Here is a 16,903-nt window from a genome sequence, read left to right as displayed (position 1 = left end):
GTCCTCCCTACAACGAGGCCTCCGCGCTCTCCGGCGTCAGCGCCAAGTTTCCATCAGGTTCGGCATGCGAGTCCTCGGTCGTATGGTGGCGGCGATGGAAGCGGTACCTTTTGCACAGTTCCATCTCCGGCCCCTCCAGCTGGCCTTGCTGAAGAAGTGGGACAGATCTCCCTTTTCTCTGGACCGCAGGTTTCATCTTTCGCCGGAGACCCGCCACTCCCTCCGTTGGTGGCTCAATCAACGCAACCTCGCATCAGGAAGGTCTTTCCTCCCGCTCCACTGGAAGATAGTGACCACCGACGCCAGTCTCCAGGGCTGGGGAGCAGTGTTTCGGCATCACACAGCGCAGGGCCGATGGTCACCGAGGGAAAGTTGTCTCCAGATCAACATTTTGGAGATAAGAGCCATCCGGCTAGCCTTGCAGCAGTTTCGGCACCTAGTACAGGGTTGCCCAGTCAGGATCCAGTCGGACAATGCGACGGCGGTGGCGTACATCAACCACCAAGGCGGCACAAGAATTGTCGGGGCGATGCGAGACGTCAAGAAGATTTTTCACTGGGCCGAGTGTCATCACTCCCTGATCTCAGCGGTACACATCCCAGGCGTGGACAATTGGGCGGCGGACTTCCTCAGCAGGGAAGGTCTCGCCTCCGGAGAATGGTCCCTCAACCGGGAAGTCTTCAACCAGATCTGCGACAGATGGGGAGCTCCGGACGTGGACCTAATGGCCTCCCGGTTCAACCGTCAGGTGCCGCGACCGCTTGGCTTTAGGAGTCGACGCCCTCACCCTGTCATGGAGCCAGTTCAGTCTCCCGTACATCTTCCCTCCACTCCCTCTAATTCCGAGGGTCCTCAAGAAGATCAAGGCGGAAGGAATACCGGTCATCCTAGTGGCTCCGGACTGGCCCAGGCGAGCATGGTTCGCGGAACTAACTCAGCTCCTCACAGACGTTCCGTGGCGCCTTCCAGACCGTCCAGATCTCCTGCAGCAGGGTCCGCTTTTCCATCAGAACTCACAGGTCCTAAATTTGACGGCCTGGCCATTGAATCCTGGGTTCTAGCTAAGGCTGGTTTTTCCTCAAGAGTGATTCAGACAATGATTAGGGCCAGGAAGCCATCTTCATCAAAAATTTACTACCGCACGTGGAAGGTTTTCTTCAGGTGGTGTGAAGAGCATAATATTTCTTCTCCTCTCGCCTTCTCCCTTCCTTCCCTATTGGCATTCTTGCAGTCAGGCCTAGATGCGGGTCTCTCGCTCGCAACACTAAAGGGCCAGATATCGGCGTTATCAATCCTGTTTCAGAGGCCACTGGCCGCTCGTTCACAGGTTAAGACCTTCATCCAGGGAGTGGCCCACCTGGCACCGCCGTACCGTCGGCCTCTAGAGCCGTGGGACCTTAATCTAGTTCTAGGGTCACTTCAGGGCCCCCCATTCGAGCCCTTGCGAGAATCTTCCCTTTCTCACCTGTCTTGGAAGGTGGTGTTTCTCGTTGCCATCACTTCTATTCGCAGGACGTCAGAGCTGGCAGCTCTCTCTTGTCGTTCCCCCTTTTTGATTTTTCACCAGGACAAAGCGGTTCTCCGGCCAGATCCCGCTTTTCTTCCAAAGGTGGTCTCCCCGTTCCATCTTAATGAAGAAATCGTTCTTCCGTCCTTCTGTCCTGGCCCCTCTCACAGCTTTGAGAGGTCCTTGCACACCCTGGAGCTAGTGCGTGCACTTAGAATTTATGTCTCCAGAACCGCGCCGTTCCGTAAGTCAGATGGTCTGTTTGTACTTCCTTCTGGTCCCAAGAGGGGTGAATCGGCGTCCAAGGCCACAATTGCCAGATGGATCCGTTCCGCCATATCAGAGGCCTATCGGATTCGGGACAAGTCTCCGCCGCGGGGGGTAAGGGCGCACTCTACCCGTGCAGTGGGAGCCTCTTGGGCGATTAGGCATCAGGCGTCGGCCGACCAGGTCTGCAAGGCCGCCACCTGGTCTAGCCTGCACACCTTTACTAGGTTCTACCAGGTTCACACCCAAGCATCGGCAGATGCTAGTTTTGGGAGAAAGGTCTTGCAGGCAGCAGTTGCACACCTGTAATAGGGTGGCAGCATTCAATTATAGTGCAAGCCCGCCGAGGGAGGTTGTTGTTTTTCTTCCTATCTGCGGGTTTTCGGTATTCCCACCCAGGGACTGCTTTTGGACGTCCCATGGTCCTGTGTCCCCCAATGAAACGATAGAGAAAGTAGGATTTTTGTGTACTCACCGTAAAATCTCTTTCTCTGAGTCTTCATTGGGGGACACAGCACCCACCCTGCTTGTTTTTTTGGTTGTTCAATTGCATTTGCCTGCTATTTTTCAGCGGTCTTATGTTCATAGACCTCTTGTTTGCACGGCTGCATTGTTTTAGTTACAACTTGTTTTTATGTATGGTGATTCTGGTACTCCTCCTACTGCTTGTGCACCAACTGATCTGAGCCCGCCTCCGGCTCGGGGTGTATACTGCTAGGGAGGAGCTAACTTTTTTATGTTTACTTAGTGTCAGCCTCCTAGTGACAGCAGCATAACCCATGGTCCTGTGTCCCCCAATGAAGACTCAGAGAAAGAGATTTTACGGTGAGTACACAAAAATCCTACTTTTGCAATCGGAGAGGAACATTTCCAATTCGTGGCTCTCCCCTTCGGTTTAGCCACGGCCCCTCGAGTATTCACCAAGGTCATGGCAGCAGTGGTTGCGGTTCTGCACCTCCAGGGGTTGGCAGTGATTCCTTACCTGGACGACCTTCTAGTCAAGGCTTCATCCAGCGCAGACTGTCAGCGGAGTGTCTCGCTCACTCTCGCCACTCTAGTCCAATTCGGGTGGCTTGTCAATCTACCCAAATCCACTCTGACTCCGACCCAGAGGCTCACGTACCTAGGGATGCAATTCGAGACTCTGCCGGAACTTGTGAAGCTGCCCTTAGTCAAACAGCAGTCCCTCCATCTGGCGGTGCGCTCTCTGCTGAGGCCCCGCCGTCATTCCATCAGGCACCTAATGCAGGTGCTGGGTCAGATGGTGGCGTCAATGGAGGCGGTTCCCTTTGCCCAGTTCCATCTGCGTCCTCTGCAGCTGGACATTCTCCGCTGTTGGGACAAGCGGACTTCCTCCTTGCACAGGTTAGTGGCTCTGTCGCCACAGACCAGGGGCTCCCTTCAGTGGTGGCTTCGGCCCCTCTCTCTGTCTCAGGGACGCTCCTTCCTGGCCCCGTCCTGGGTGATCCTCACCACGGATGCCAGTCTATCCGGCTGGGGAGCGGTATATCTCCACCACAGAGCGCAGGGCACTTGGACTCCGTCCGAATCAGCCCTCTCGATCAATGTGCTGGAAACCAGAGCTGTGCTTCTAGCTCTCTTAGCTTTTCACCACCTGTTGGCGGGCAAGCACATCCGAGTCCAGTCAGACAACGCGACAGCGGTTGCCTACATCAATCACCAAGGCGGGACACGCAGCCGCCTGGCAATGTTGGAGGTTCAACGCATCCTTCAATGGACGGAGGACTCCAAGTCCACCATATCCGCAGTCCACATCCCAGGCGTGGAAAACTGGGAAGCAGATTATCTCAGCCGTCAAACCGTGGACAGTGGCGAGTGGTCCCTGCATCCGGCAGTGTTTCAGTCAATCTGACGCAAGTGAGGCACTCCGGAGGTGGATCTAATGGCATCCCGGCGCAACAACAAGGTTCCGGTTTACGTGGCTCGCTCCCACGATCCTCAGGCCTTTGCAGCGGACGCTCTGGTTCAAGATTGGTCCCAGTTTCGTCTGTCCTACGTGTTTTCCCCCTCTAGCTCTCTTGCCCAGAGTCCTGCGCAAGATCAGAATGGAGGGCCGTCGGGTCATCCTCATTGCTCCGGACTGGCCCAGGCGAGCTTGGTACCCAGACCTGCTCCATCTGTCTGTAGAGGTGCCGTGGCATCTTCCGGACCGTCCAGACCTTCTCTCACAAGGTCCGTTTTTCCGCCAGAATTCTGCGGCTCTCAGATTGACGGCGTGGCTCTTGAGTCCTGGATCTTGACGGCTTCTGGTATTCCTCCTGAAGTCATCTCCACTATGACTCGGGCTCGGAAGTCTTCCTCGGCCAAAATCTATCACAGGACCTGGAGAATTTTCCTGTCCTGGTGTCGCTCTTCCGGCCATGCTCCTTGGCCTTTTTCCTTGCCGACCCTTCTGTCCTTTCTACAGTCCGGTCTGCAGCTAGGACTATCCCTCAATTCCCTCAAGGGACAAGTCTCGGCTCTGTCAGTGTTGTTCCAGCGGTGTATCGCCCAGCTGGCTCAGGTGCGCACCTTCATGCAGGGTGCGTCTCACATCATTCCGCCTTACCGGCGGCCCTTGGATCCCTGGGACCTCAATCTGGTCCTCACGGCCTTGCAGAAACCCCCCTTTGAGCCTCTTAGGGAGGTTTCTTTGTCTCGTCTTTCACAGAAAGTGGTCTTTCTAGTGGCCATAACTTCCCTCAGGAGAGTCTCTGATTTGGCTGCGCTCTCTTCGGAGTCACCTTTTTTGGTTTTTCATCAAGACAAGGTGGTTCTCCGTCCGACTCCGGACTTTCTCCCTAAGGTGGTTTCTCCTTTCCACCTTAACCAGGACATTTCCCTGCCTTCCTTTTGTCCGGCTCCTGTTCATCGCTTTGAAAAAGCGTTGCATACTCTGGATCTGGTGCGGGCGCTCCGGATCTATGTGTCTCGCACCGCGGTTCTTAGGCGGTGCACCTCTCTTTTTGTGCTAACCACAGGTCGGTGTAAGGGCCTCTCGGCTTCTAAGCCGACCTTAGCTCGTTGGATTAGGTCGGCCATTTCCGATGCCTACCAGTGTACTTGGGTGCCTGCCCCGCCGGGGATCAAGGCACACTCGACCAGAGCTGTCGGTGCCTCTTGGGCTTTCAGGCACCAGGCTACGGCTCAGCAGGTCTGTCAGGCTGCCACTTGGACTAGTCTGCATACCTTTTCAAAGCACTACCAAGTGCATGCTCATGCTTCGGCAGATGCGAGCTTGGGCAGACGCATCCTTCAGGCGGCTGTTGCCCATTTGTGAAGTTAGGTTCCGCCTACTTCTCAGTTTTCTGTTTATTCCCACCCATGGACTGCTTTGAGACGTCCCAATGTCTGGGTCTCCCATAGGAACGATAAAGAAAAAGAGAATTTTGTTTACTTACCGTAAATTCTTTTTCTTATAGTTCCGTATTGGGAGACCCAGCACCTTCCCTGTTGCCTGTTGGCAGTTTCTTGTTCCGCGTGTTATCACCGGCTGTTGTTGTAGACAGAGGCTCCGGTTGTTCCGGTTCTTGCTCTATCTCTACTTGTGGGTGGCTATTCTCCTTCAGCTTTTGCACTAAACTGGCTAGATCTGGTTATCCAGGGGGTGTATATGCTCAGAGGGAGGAGCTACACTTTTTAGTGTAGTACTTTGGGTGTATAGCTTCTGCCTCCGGAGGACACACAATGTCTGGGTCTCCCAATACGGAACTATAAGAAAAAGAATTTACGGTAAGTAAACAAAATTCTCTTTTTTTCAGCTAGCACCTATTCACATTTGTTGGATGTGCGGGTCAGTTTTTTTAAATATTTTGTAATTTTACCCATGAAAGCAGATGAGACAATTCCTTTAAGTTTCCGGTCCTCTATCCAGCAATATCCCCTGCAGCCACAGTGCTAGCTAGTTTGAGTTTGCCTGTAGGAGGCATGCATTCCCACTTTGAAGGTAAACCTTTTATTTTTCCTTCAGTCTGGCTTAGGTTGGGAATACAGGGCTACATAATCACCCTGTTACCCTACTTGAGGAAGTAGAACATTACCCCACAATGTCCCGTCATCTACAGGGTCACCCACTACCCTTCAGCCATTACCGGCGCCTTCTCCCCGCTCAAGGGGTGAAGTACCAAACTATTGACCATGCTGGATATTGGAAAGCTAACGTGTGCTTTCATGGGATGTATAATGAAAACTTGGGTGTATATAATGTTTTCATTTTTATATTATTTTTTTCTTGCATCCGCTTGCCACGTTTTCCTGTCTTTATTGGACACTGAGGATCAAATTATCATTTCTGCCACGCCCTGTTGGATAAACCTATTCTAGCAGTCACTGTCCCCTACTACTCCTGCTTTCTTCTGATCGGATAGCGTCTGCCATTGACACTTTTGTGTTTTTTTTCATCTTACCACCTGCCCTTCCTGAAATCTATTATCCCACCACATGCCTTTCCTGAAATCCACCCATGCTACTGATTATTGTGTCTTCTTGCTGTCTATAGACAAGAGTTAGTTGTCTTACAATGTCAGATCCCAGAAGGGAGGCCCTAGAGCAGGGATTGGCGCAGTAGCACAAAACATCCTTGTTGTCAGCCATAAACCCTATGCACTAACTGTTTGTATGCTAGGCACCCTGTTGGCGAACCCTTTTATGCAGTCGCACCAATTAGCCTTCAGTAGAGTGGGTATGCTCACTATTGTTAGCGATATCAAACCTCTCAAAGGCATCGAAATCTATTGTGGACATTCTGGTTCATTTAATCCTACAGGCCCCTCCAGCTTCCTCAGAAGTTGAAGAAGACACCAATGCAGAAAGGTCTTAGAGAAGCTTAGTGGTCACCTGGGTCAGTTAGACGTTAGCTGTTCTTCTGTTCTTCTTCTACATCTCCTTTTCCTTGCTTCACCCAGGTCCACAGAACCTACCATCTCTCTTAGTTACAAAGGTATTCATCTCTGAGAGATGCCCCATTTGGAATTTGACACCGCGAGCAGTAGACTTTCTAATCTCCAGTTTGGCAAAGTATACAACCTTATCTATGGCAGAAGCAGGGACTTTCCAAGATCTTTTTAGACTAAAGGCCCAGTCACACACAACGACTTATCAGCGATCCCGAAAACGATGCGACCTGATAGGGATCGCAGGTAAAGCTGGGTTCACACTAAGCGACAGCGACAACGACGTCGCTGTTACGTCACCATTTTCGGTGACGTAACAGCGACCTTGTAAGTCGCTGTTATGATCGCTGCTTAGCTGTCAAACACAGCAGAAGCAGCGATCATAACGTCGCTGTGCTACATGTGCAGAGAGCAGGGAGCCGCGCTTAGCGCTGGCTCCTTGCTCTCCTAGGTACAGTACACATCGGGTTAATTAACCCGATGTGTGCTGCAGCTACATGTCACAGTGCAGAGAGCAGGGAGCCGCGCGCACTGCTTAGCGCTGGCTCCTTGCTCTCCTTGCTACAGTATACATCGGGTTAATTACCTGATGTGTACTGCAGCGACATGTGCACAGAGCAGGAGCTGGCACTGGCAGCAAGAGCGGAGGCTGGTAACGAAGGTAAATATCGGGTAACCAGGGAAAGGTCTTCCCTTGGTTACCCGATGTTTACGTTGGTTACAGCTTACCGCAGCTGCCAGACGCCGGCTCCTGCTCCCTGCTCGCTTCATTTCGTCGCTCTCTCGCTGTCACACACAGCGATGTGTGTGTCACAGCGGGAGAGTGACGACCAAAAAATGAAGCTGGACATTCAGCAACGACCGGCGACCTCACAGCAGGGGCCAGGTCGTTGCTGGATGTCACACACAGCGACAGCGACGGGACGTCGCTGCAACGTCACAGAAAATGGTGACGTAGCAGCGACGTCGTTGTCGCTGTGTGTGACACCAGCTTAAGTCGCTGGAAGGTCGCTGGTGAGATGTTACACAGTCAGATCTTACCAGCGATGCAGGAACAATACACGTCGCAGTAGCGACCTGTATAACGATCTCAACAATCACTGTGACCCTGTCACACAGTGTCAAACACAGCGATGTGTCCTGCACAGCAGGTCGTCGCCTTTGAAGAAAATGACCTGGACCATTCAGCAACGACTAGCGATCTCACAGCAGGGGCCTGATCGCTGGTAAGTGTCACATATAACGAGATCGCTAACGGGATCGCTACTGCGTCACCAAAACGGTGACTCAGCTGCGATCTCGCTAGCGATCTCGTTATGTGTGACAGTACCTTAAAGGCCACTTCACACATAACGAGATCGCTAACAACATCGTTGCTACGTCACAGTTTCTGTGACGAAACAACGACTTCACCAGCGATTCTCGTTATGTTTGACACGTACCAACGATCCGCCCCCTGCTGTGAGATCGTTGGTCGTTGCTGAATGTCCTGGGCCATTTTTGGCTCGTTGGAGTCCTGCTGGGCAGGATGGATCTGTATGTTTGACACCTACCAACGATCTCGTTAATGACCTAGATGAGAACTTAAAGTGTGACACGTAGTCATGTAGTTGCATCACCTTTTCCGCGCCCCCTCTGCACCGATTGGTTGGCGCTGAGAGCAGTACTGCGTTCTGATTGGGTATCTCGTCATGCTTTGTTCCTTTTTGAGCCTTGCTTTGAGGATAGAACCTGCGACTACACCCGGAATTGCAGCTTCGATCCTCAAAGCAAACACTCGGGAACGAAGGAGGGATGAATCTGGTTGCAGATGCAGCTTCGATCCGAAAAGCAAGCAAGCAACCGGGAAAAAAGTACGAATGAATCCGGGTGGAGTCGCAGGTTCTATCCTCAAAGCAAGGCTCAAAAAGGGACAAAGGATGAAGCGATACAAAGTTGCCTTCTAGGCCGGCCGCCTAATCAGAACGCAGTATTGGCCACAAATTGGAGCGGAGGGGTGTGGAAAAGACGACGCATATGCACACCTACATGGCTTACAGCGTCAAACACTACGCCCCTATTCAAGGTCGGAATCGTTACATAGCTGCTGTGTGACAGGGTCCCAACGACCAACAAGATTGTTATACAGGTCACTGCATCGTTACTAAAGTCGTTGGGAAAATGACTGTGTGACATCTCCCCAACAATTTAACAACGATCCGGAAACTGTGACATAGTAACTCTCGTTAACTATCTCGTTATGTGTGACTGGACCTTTAGGCTGCTTTCACACATCAGTTTTTTGCCATCAGGCACAATCTGGCGAAACATGAAAAAGCGCATCCGGCGTCTTGACGCCGGATGCGTTTTCTCCCCCATAGACTTCTATTAGCGCCGGATGGTCTTGCGTTCCATTCAGCTGAATGTTCAGCTACTCAATTTAACAGTATAGCTGTTGAAGCAACAGTTCTACATTGTTTCGCCAAAATTTGCTTGTCCGGCGGCCGAATGGAACGTTGAGGTGAACGTTTTTTGTCTCCGGCGAAAAAACGTATCGCGCCGGATCCAGTGCTGCCGTACGGCGTGTTTTATAATGGAAGCCTATGGACGCAAAAAACGGATTACGGCCGCCGGATCCATCTTTTTGAACTGAGCATGCTCAGTATCAAAACTGATCCGTCAAAAAACGGAAGAAACGGATAAAAAAAACTGATGCGACTGATCCGTTTTTTCGCCGGATCCGTCGCATTACTTTTTTCGCCGGATCATGCCTGATGGCAAAAAACTGATGTGTGAAACCGGCCTAAAAAATTAAGTTCTTTGCAAAGCCATCCTATGAGTCAGCCAGTTTGGTATTCACTGGGTTTCTCAGTCTTCTCCATAGCCATTCACTGCACCTTATGACTTAAAGGGAAGGTATCGTGGTTTTTTATTTTTGTATTAAAAATAGTGATTATGAAATCAAGTATTTCTAATACAAAATGAAAATCGCAGCTTATTTAGTTTTTATGTAATTCTTATTTTACTGGAGGCACTGGGGGCTGCCATGCTGGATTTGCTGTGTGTGTAACGACAGTAACTCCTTCCTTTATGGCAGCCCCTGTGCATAGATGATAGTCGGGCTCCGACCCCATGCCATACGTTACAGTGGGCGTCTGCTGTGACCTGGACGCGCCCCCTGGGCTGTCCAGAACACAACATAGGGAGGAGACCAGCGCCATTATTGTGGAGCTCACAGCGTGTGCTGTTTGCTCCACTTACCCCTGTCACCCGCCGGGATGTGTGAGTACGGGCCGCCTCCCCTCGTTACTGTCTCCGATGACATCCCATCCCTCCGTTCTCCCCAGCCCCTGCTCTGCCCCAGCTACTGCCGCCGCCCCTCCCCCCCGCCGTTACCGTCTCCAATGACACCCCCCTCCCTCCGTTCTCCCAAGTCCCCACTCTGCCCGCTGCCGCAGCTCTCCCAGCTCTGCCCGCCGCTGCTGTGTGTGTGTGTGTGTGTGTGTGTGTGTCAGTCACAAGGTCCCCATCAGGGGTGATTGTGAGTGTGTGTCGGCGCTTGCGATGCTGTGCAGTAAGCCTCCAGGACCTGCGAGAGGATCACTTGGGAAGCATGTAATATCTCCGGATGTTGTGAGTGTGTGCGCGCGATTTTACAGGTATGTGCGATATCGTGAGTGTGTGTGAGTGTATGCGATCGGATGTGTGAAATGTCGGCCGGACGCAGGGGAGGATGGCATGCAGCACAGCTGCCTGGAGCGCCCACCGGAGGTCACAGGGAGGAATGATGTGAAAGGTGTGTGTGTGTGTGTGTGTGTGTGTGTGTGTGTGTGTGTGTGTGGCACAAGGTCCCCATCAGGGGTGATTGTGTGTGTGTGTGTGGCACAAGGTCCCCATCAGGGGTGATTGTGTGTTTGTGTGTGTGTGTGTGTGTGTGGCAAAAGGTCCCCATCAGGGGTGATTGTGTGTGTGTGTGTGGCACAAGGTCCCCATCAGGGGTGATTGTGTGTGTGTGTGTGTGTGTGTGGCACAAGGTCCCCATCAGGGGTGATTGTGTGTGTGTGGCACAAGGTCCCCATCAGGGGTGATTGTGTGTGTGCGTGGCACAAGGTCCCCATCAGGGGTGATTGTGTGTGTGTGTGTGTGTGTGTGTGTGGCACAAGGTCCCCATCAGGGGTGATTGTGTGTGTGTGTATGGCACAAGGTCCCCATCAGGGGTGATTGTGTGTGTGTGTGCACGCGTGCGCCACTGCATGTAAGTACCTGTGTGTGTACCGGTGATACTGTCTGCAGGGTTGTGTATCTAATCCTATCCTGTGTGATACTGTCTGCTGAGCCGTGTATCTAATACTCTCCTGTGTGATACTGTCTGCTGAGCTGTGTATCTAATCCTATCCTGTGATACTGTCTGCTGAGCCGTGTATCTAATACTCTCCTGTGTGATACTGTCTGCTGAGCTGTGTATCTAATCCTATCCTGTGATACTGTCTGCTGAGCCGTGTATCTAATCCTATCCTGTGTGATACTGTCTGCAGGGCTGTGTATCTAATCCTATCGTGTGATACTATCTGCTCAGCTATGTATCTAATCCTATCCTGTGTGATGTCTGCAAAGCTGTGTATCTAATCCTCTGCTGTGTGATATGGTCTGCTGAGCTGTGTATCTAATCCTCTCCTGTCTGATACTGTCTGCTGAGCCGTGTATCTAATACTCTCCTGTGTGATACGGTCTTCTGAGCTGTGTATCTAATCCTATCCTGTGATACTGTCTTCTGAGCTGTGTATCTAATCCTATCCTGTGTGATACTGTCTGCTGAGCCGTGTATCTAATCCTGTCCTGTGATACTGTCTGCTGAGCCATGTATCTAATCCTGTCCTGTTTGATGCTGTCTGCTGAGCTGTGTATCTAATCCTCTCCTGTGTGATGCTGTCTGCACAGCTGTGTATCTAATCCTATCCTGTGTGATACTGTCTGCAGAGCCGTGTATCTAATCCTATCCTGTGTGATAGTCTCCTGAGCTGTGTATCTAATCCTATCCTGTGTGATACTGTCTGCAGGGCTGTGTATCTAATCCTATCCTGTGATAGTGTCTGCTGAGCCGTGTATCTAATCCTGTCCTGTGTGATGCTGTCTGCTGAGTCGTGTATCTAATCCTATCCTGTGTGATACTGTCTGCTGAGCTGTGTATCTAATCCTCTCCTGTGTGATACTGTCTGCTGAGCTGTGTATCTAATCCTCTCCTGTGTGATACTGTCTGCTGAGCTGTGTATCTAATTCTCTCCTGTGTGATACTGTCTGCAGGGCTGTGTATCTAATCCTATCCTGTGTGATACTCCTGCTGTCCTTGGTGACACTTTAGACATTTCTGGTCACCAGGAAAATGGCTGTGCATTGTGTCCTTACATGTCATTCTCTGTTATCTGTTGTAAACACTCAGATTAGGAGGGGGGAAGCGTGCCACCACACACAGGAGAGCAGACTCCGCCCACTTTACGGAAGCTGTAATCTGAGCTTTTTATACAGTGGAAATTCAGTAGGATTTCAGAAGCTGCTCCCCCTAGTGTTTAACAGTGGAAAATATCAAACATTTTAATTTTTTTTTTTTATATTTTGCACAATTAAAAAAAAAATAATAATATTTAAACATTATTACTTTACATTTTTTCAGTTATTATTATTTTTTTTTTTTTTTGACGATACCTTCCCTTTAATGCTGCGGCCATAGACCAGAATTTTAAAAATGACACTCATTCCTTTTGCAGGCACTTGCCTATTGCATTGTATGCCCCCTTTTCTTTAAAGAAATATCGTGCCACACCGCCATTGCTGCTGTTGGCTTGTAATACAAGACACAGGAGGGAGGAATATACCGTGCACAAAGGCCCGCACCCGATGCACACGTCAAGGTGCAGTGCATTTCTGGCGGTTGGTTCCCTTTTTAAATTCTCCATTTAGCCCATTATGTTTAAGTGTGTTCAAGTTATATATTCATTCTATCTCTCTATGTTTCAAAACTTGTACCCTATCGCTCTTCTCTGGTGAGATATAAGATTGATGAAATATACCTACCCAGTTCAGTTTCATTCAAAGTTTTGCACTGTTTTGCTTCTCAGTTGCCTCATTTGGGGACACAAGTAATCCTGGGTTTCACATCCACATTTTATGAAGTTCTGTGAATCACCAATTGGTTCAAAATACTGAAGACACTCTTACATGAATTCCTTGATGGGTCTAGTTTTCAAACTGGGTTAATTTGTGGGGGTGTATTATGCTTTGGATCTGCTTCCTTTCCTATGCATTCCACACCTTTCTTACCCCTACTGGTGCCTCTGCTGAAGCTGGGACTTCTGTTTCAGCTTAGCTGGGCCCAGTTGGCCAGAACCCTTATCCCAGCCAATAGGGCTGATATGCGGGCTCCTTTCCTGCACTGCAGCCTCCCCACCCCTTTTTACTTCCCAGGCTTTGCCATTTTCCCACTCTGCTCACCCTCCCTGATAAAAAAAAACATGATCCAGGCAGAGGGCCTGGGGAATCACAGACAGGGAGGAGAACACCCAGTGTACAGTCCAGTTCCTGTGCACTGAAATCTAATTAGCACAAAACTTCAAGTAGTGATTAAAGAAGAGGGATAAAGTGGAATAATTCACCAAATGTTTTAATGTAATAAGTATTACTGCACATTACAAAATTGTGCTGACAGGTTCAATTTATCCCTTCCTCTTTTGTACTTTTTTGCTTGCCTTTTTTTATGCCTGAAGAAGGAGCCAGTGTGCTCTGAAAGCTTGCTAATATGATTTTTCTGGTTAGCCTATAAAGCTATCACTCTTAAAATACTTTTGTCATTCTTGGGACATAGCATTTCAATTAGCAAAGAGGAGAAACTGCTGGTACACTGGAAAAATGCGGATCTGGAAATGGGTACCTTAAATGTCCACTGAGCAGTGTAAACCCCTTGTCTGTGCTCCATGGTGGCTACACCCAAGCAAAGGGACTCCACCCTGAAGTGGCGTAGCTGGAGCCACGTCTTCATGAGTTTTAGACACAGAATGGGGCGAACGGAGATGTTCTTCTTGGGGATGACAAAAAAAGGTTTGAATAAAACCCTTTAAAACAAGGGGACCGGAATAATAATGCCTGATCGTAGAAAGGTAGAAATGCCCTGAAATAATACGGAAGCCAAGGAGGGCATCTTAGAGGATGGGCTAAGGCCCTTTTCACACATCAGTTGTTTTGCCAGCAGTCACAATCCGTTGGTCCGACGGATCCGTCACAGATTGTGGAAAAACTGATGCGACAGATGCGTGTGAAAAACGGATCCGTTGTACCCGTTTTTTTCAAGCCAAACGTTGAAAACATATATATTGTAGAAAGAGAGAGACTTGTTTTCAGCCGAACAGTGAATTTACACCCCATCAGAGCATGCTCAGTTACAAAAGACTGATCCGTTGCCGGATTCCGTCATTTGACGGATTACGACGAATCTTGTGCCGATAGGCTTCCATTCTTTCAAGGGACGGATGGCAACGGATCCGTCGCTGTTCATTTTTTCGACATACACAAAAAAACGTTACTGTGGACATCGTCTCTGTCCAACGGAGAAACATTTTTCAACGGATCCGTCGAACGACGGATGAAACGTGAGGCCATCCGTCACAATCCGTCGCTAATACAAGTCAGAGAAAAAAAACGGATCTAGTAGCATCAGTCGCTGAATCCGTTTGTTTTTTTATTTTAAATTTGACAGATTGTGAGTGAAGGCAAAAAATGGATGTGTGAAAGGGGCTTAAAAAAAAAAACAAAAAACAGAAGAGTGGTAAATTCTGTTTTGTATCCGGTGGAGACAATTTCCCTCACCCAGGAGGTATGCTGAAGTGGTCATTGATGGTCCTGTTGAGATTTCCAGATCGACCGGACTTACTTTCTTAGGGTCCTCTCTTGCACCTGAAAGTTCAGCTACTAAATTTAACAGTATAGCTGTTGAAGCAGCAGTTCTACATTGTTAAGGCATGAAAGCCATCCTTGTCTCATAATTGTCATCGTACCTGGAAGGTGGCCTTCTGCTGGTGCAAATCTCACAAGATCACTGGTATTTCTCTCCTGTCTGTCCTCAACCAGTCTCTCCGCTTCTGCTGCTCTGTACCAGTAGGTGGGTGTAGCCCACTGAGAAGGGAGTGACTTTTCTTTAGGTTGTAATTCTTAGTGGCAGCAGCATACACCCATGGTTTCTTGTGTCCCCCACTGAAGGCTACGAGAAAGATATTTTACAGCAATCCCAAAAATTATTTTTACAGGCTCTTTTTATCCCTGCACATTCAACTCTTTTGATTTGGTCATAACTAAGCTAAGGGGATTCAGGAAAAGAAAAATAAGAGTTGCAAATTCTCCTATTTGACCATTGTAATAAACTTACTTATGGATTCGTAGTTAACTCATTCTGTAGCCATCTAATAGACAGCACAATACAGAAAATACAGAAGGCAAACTGTGCAGAATTCTCAATGAAGCCCAATTGCATAAATTGTTTTCAGCCAAAACTACAGATAATTCAGTGAGCGAAAAACTAAACCCAAAGATGGACAATCCCTTTACCCCCTCTGCCCCAAGTCTGTTTTCACCTCCCTGACCAGGACAGTTTTTCTTTTTCAATTCTGACCAGTGTTACTTTATCATGTAATAACTCTGGAACGCTTGAACATATCCCAGTGTTTCTAAGACTGCCCTCTCATGACATATTGTATTTCATATTAGTTGTATATTTAGGTCAGTATGATTTGCATTTATTTATAAAAATATAAATCGTAACAAAAAATGGAACATTTCACAAATTTAAAACTTTAAAATTTTTATACCTTTTAAACCAGACAGATATACCACACAAAATAGTTAATAAATAACATTTCCCACATGTCGTCTTAACATCAGCTTTATTTTTGAAACATCATTTTTTTGTTAGGAGGTTAGAAAGGTTCAAACTTTATCAGCAATTTCTAATTTTTTCCAACAAAATTTACAAAACCATTTTTTCAGGAACCACATCACATATGAAGTGACTTTGAAGGTCCTATGTGACATGATTTGCCCAAAAGAGACACCATGCTAAAACTGCACCCCTTCAAGGTGCTCAAAACCACATCCAAGAAGTTTATTAACCTATTAGGTGAGTCACATGAATTAAATCAATGTGGAAGGAAAAAAAAATAAGAAAGTATTGCTTTTGCCTCAATTTTTTTCATTTTAAAATTGGTAACAGGAGAAAATTGAACCCAAATCTGTGGTGCAATTTTTCCTGAGTACGCCAATACCACATATGTGGTGGGATACTACTGTTCGGGCACACTGCCGAATTCCGAAAGGAAGGAGTGACATTTTTGTTAATCAGTGTTTCTTCACTTTGGCATGAGGCCCACTCACTATAAATTCCCATTCATCCTGGCTAATCAAAAAAGGTCCGTGGAGTCTCTGTTAGGAGTCTCGACAGAGAAAATAGCCAGATATCCCTCCGGGAAGGACCTAGCCAAGGAGTGGCTCTTTTTAAGGAGACCACCATAACCACCATATTAAGTGGCCCTTTTAGTCAATATCCAACTCTTTGACGAGTTTAAAGATATGACAAGGGCCACTTAATATGGTGGTTAAGGTGGTCTCCTTAAAAAGAGCCACTCCTTGGCTAGGTCCTTCCCGGGGGGATATCTGGCTATTTTCTGTGTCGAGACTCCTAACAGAGGCTCCACGGACCTTTTTTGAGTTGCATACTTCCCAGGGGGCAATGCACCTAGGATTTCACTGTGTTGAGAGCCTTTGTTGGCTGCCGGCAGTGTTTTCTCTGGCTGGTCTCCCCGAGATCAGTGATTGTTTTGTCTTGCATTCATCCTGGCTAGAACTCCAAGGATTGTTGTGTGTTTGATAGTCCTCCTTCACTCAAGAGGTGTTGGAGCCATCTTGTACTTAGATGACATCTTTCTCTGTACCATCTGCAGCCGGCAACTCGAAAAGCCTTCACATCCCTCTAGGGACGCTGACCTATTTTGGTTGGAAGATCAACTACCCCAAATCCCCTCTCTCTCTCAAACAAGGAGTCTAACCTTTCTGAATTATGGCTTTTACACAACTCTGGACAGAATTTGCATTCTGCCAGGAAAGTTCCTCATGCCCCATTTCTACAGTACCTCAGTGTCACTCTATTGCAGATTATTAGGTTCATTTGTAGGAACGTTATAGTTCCTACAACCATAAGTGGCGCTGCTTTGTCAGCACTAAC

The 16,903-nt window shown here is 48.6% G+C and overlaps 1 protein-coding gene across 4 annotated transcripts in view; it reads left to right on the top strand.

Moving 5' to 3' along the window:
- Positions 1–16,903, top strand: part of POLG (DNA polymerase gamma, catalytic subunit) — a 217,455-nt gene that overhangs the window by 111,051 nt on the left and 89,501 nt on the right. The window lies entirely within an intron of this gene.

This window comes from Anomaloglossus baeobatrachus, chromosome 4 (genome assembly GCF_048569485.1).
Source record: "Anomaloglossus baeobatrachus isolate aAnoBae1 chromosome 4, aAnoBae1.hap1, whole genome shotgun sequence".
NCBI classification, from domain to species: Eukaryota; Metazoa; Chordata; class Amphibia; order Anura; family Aromobatidae; genus Anomaloglossus; species Anomaloglossus baeobatrachus.
The sequence above is the reverse complement of the archived record's forward strand: the minus strand, read 5'-3'. Positions and strand labels throughout refer to the sequence as shown.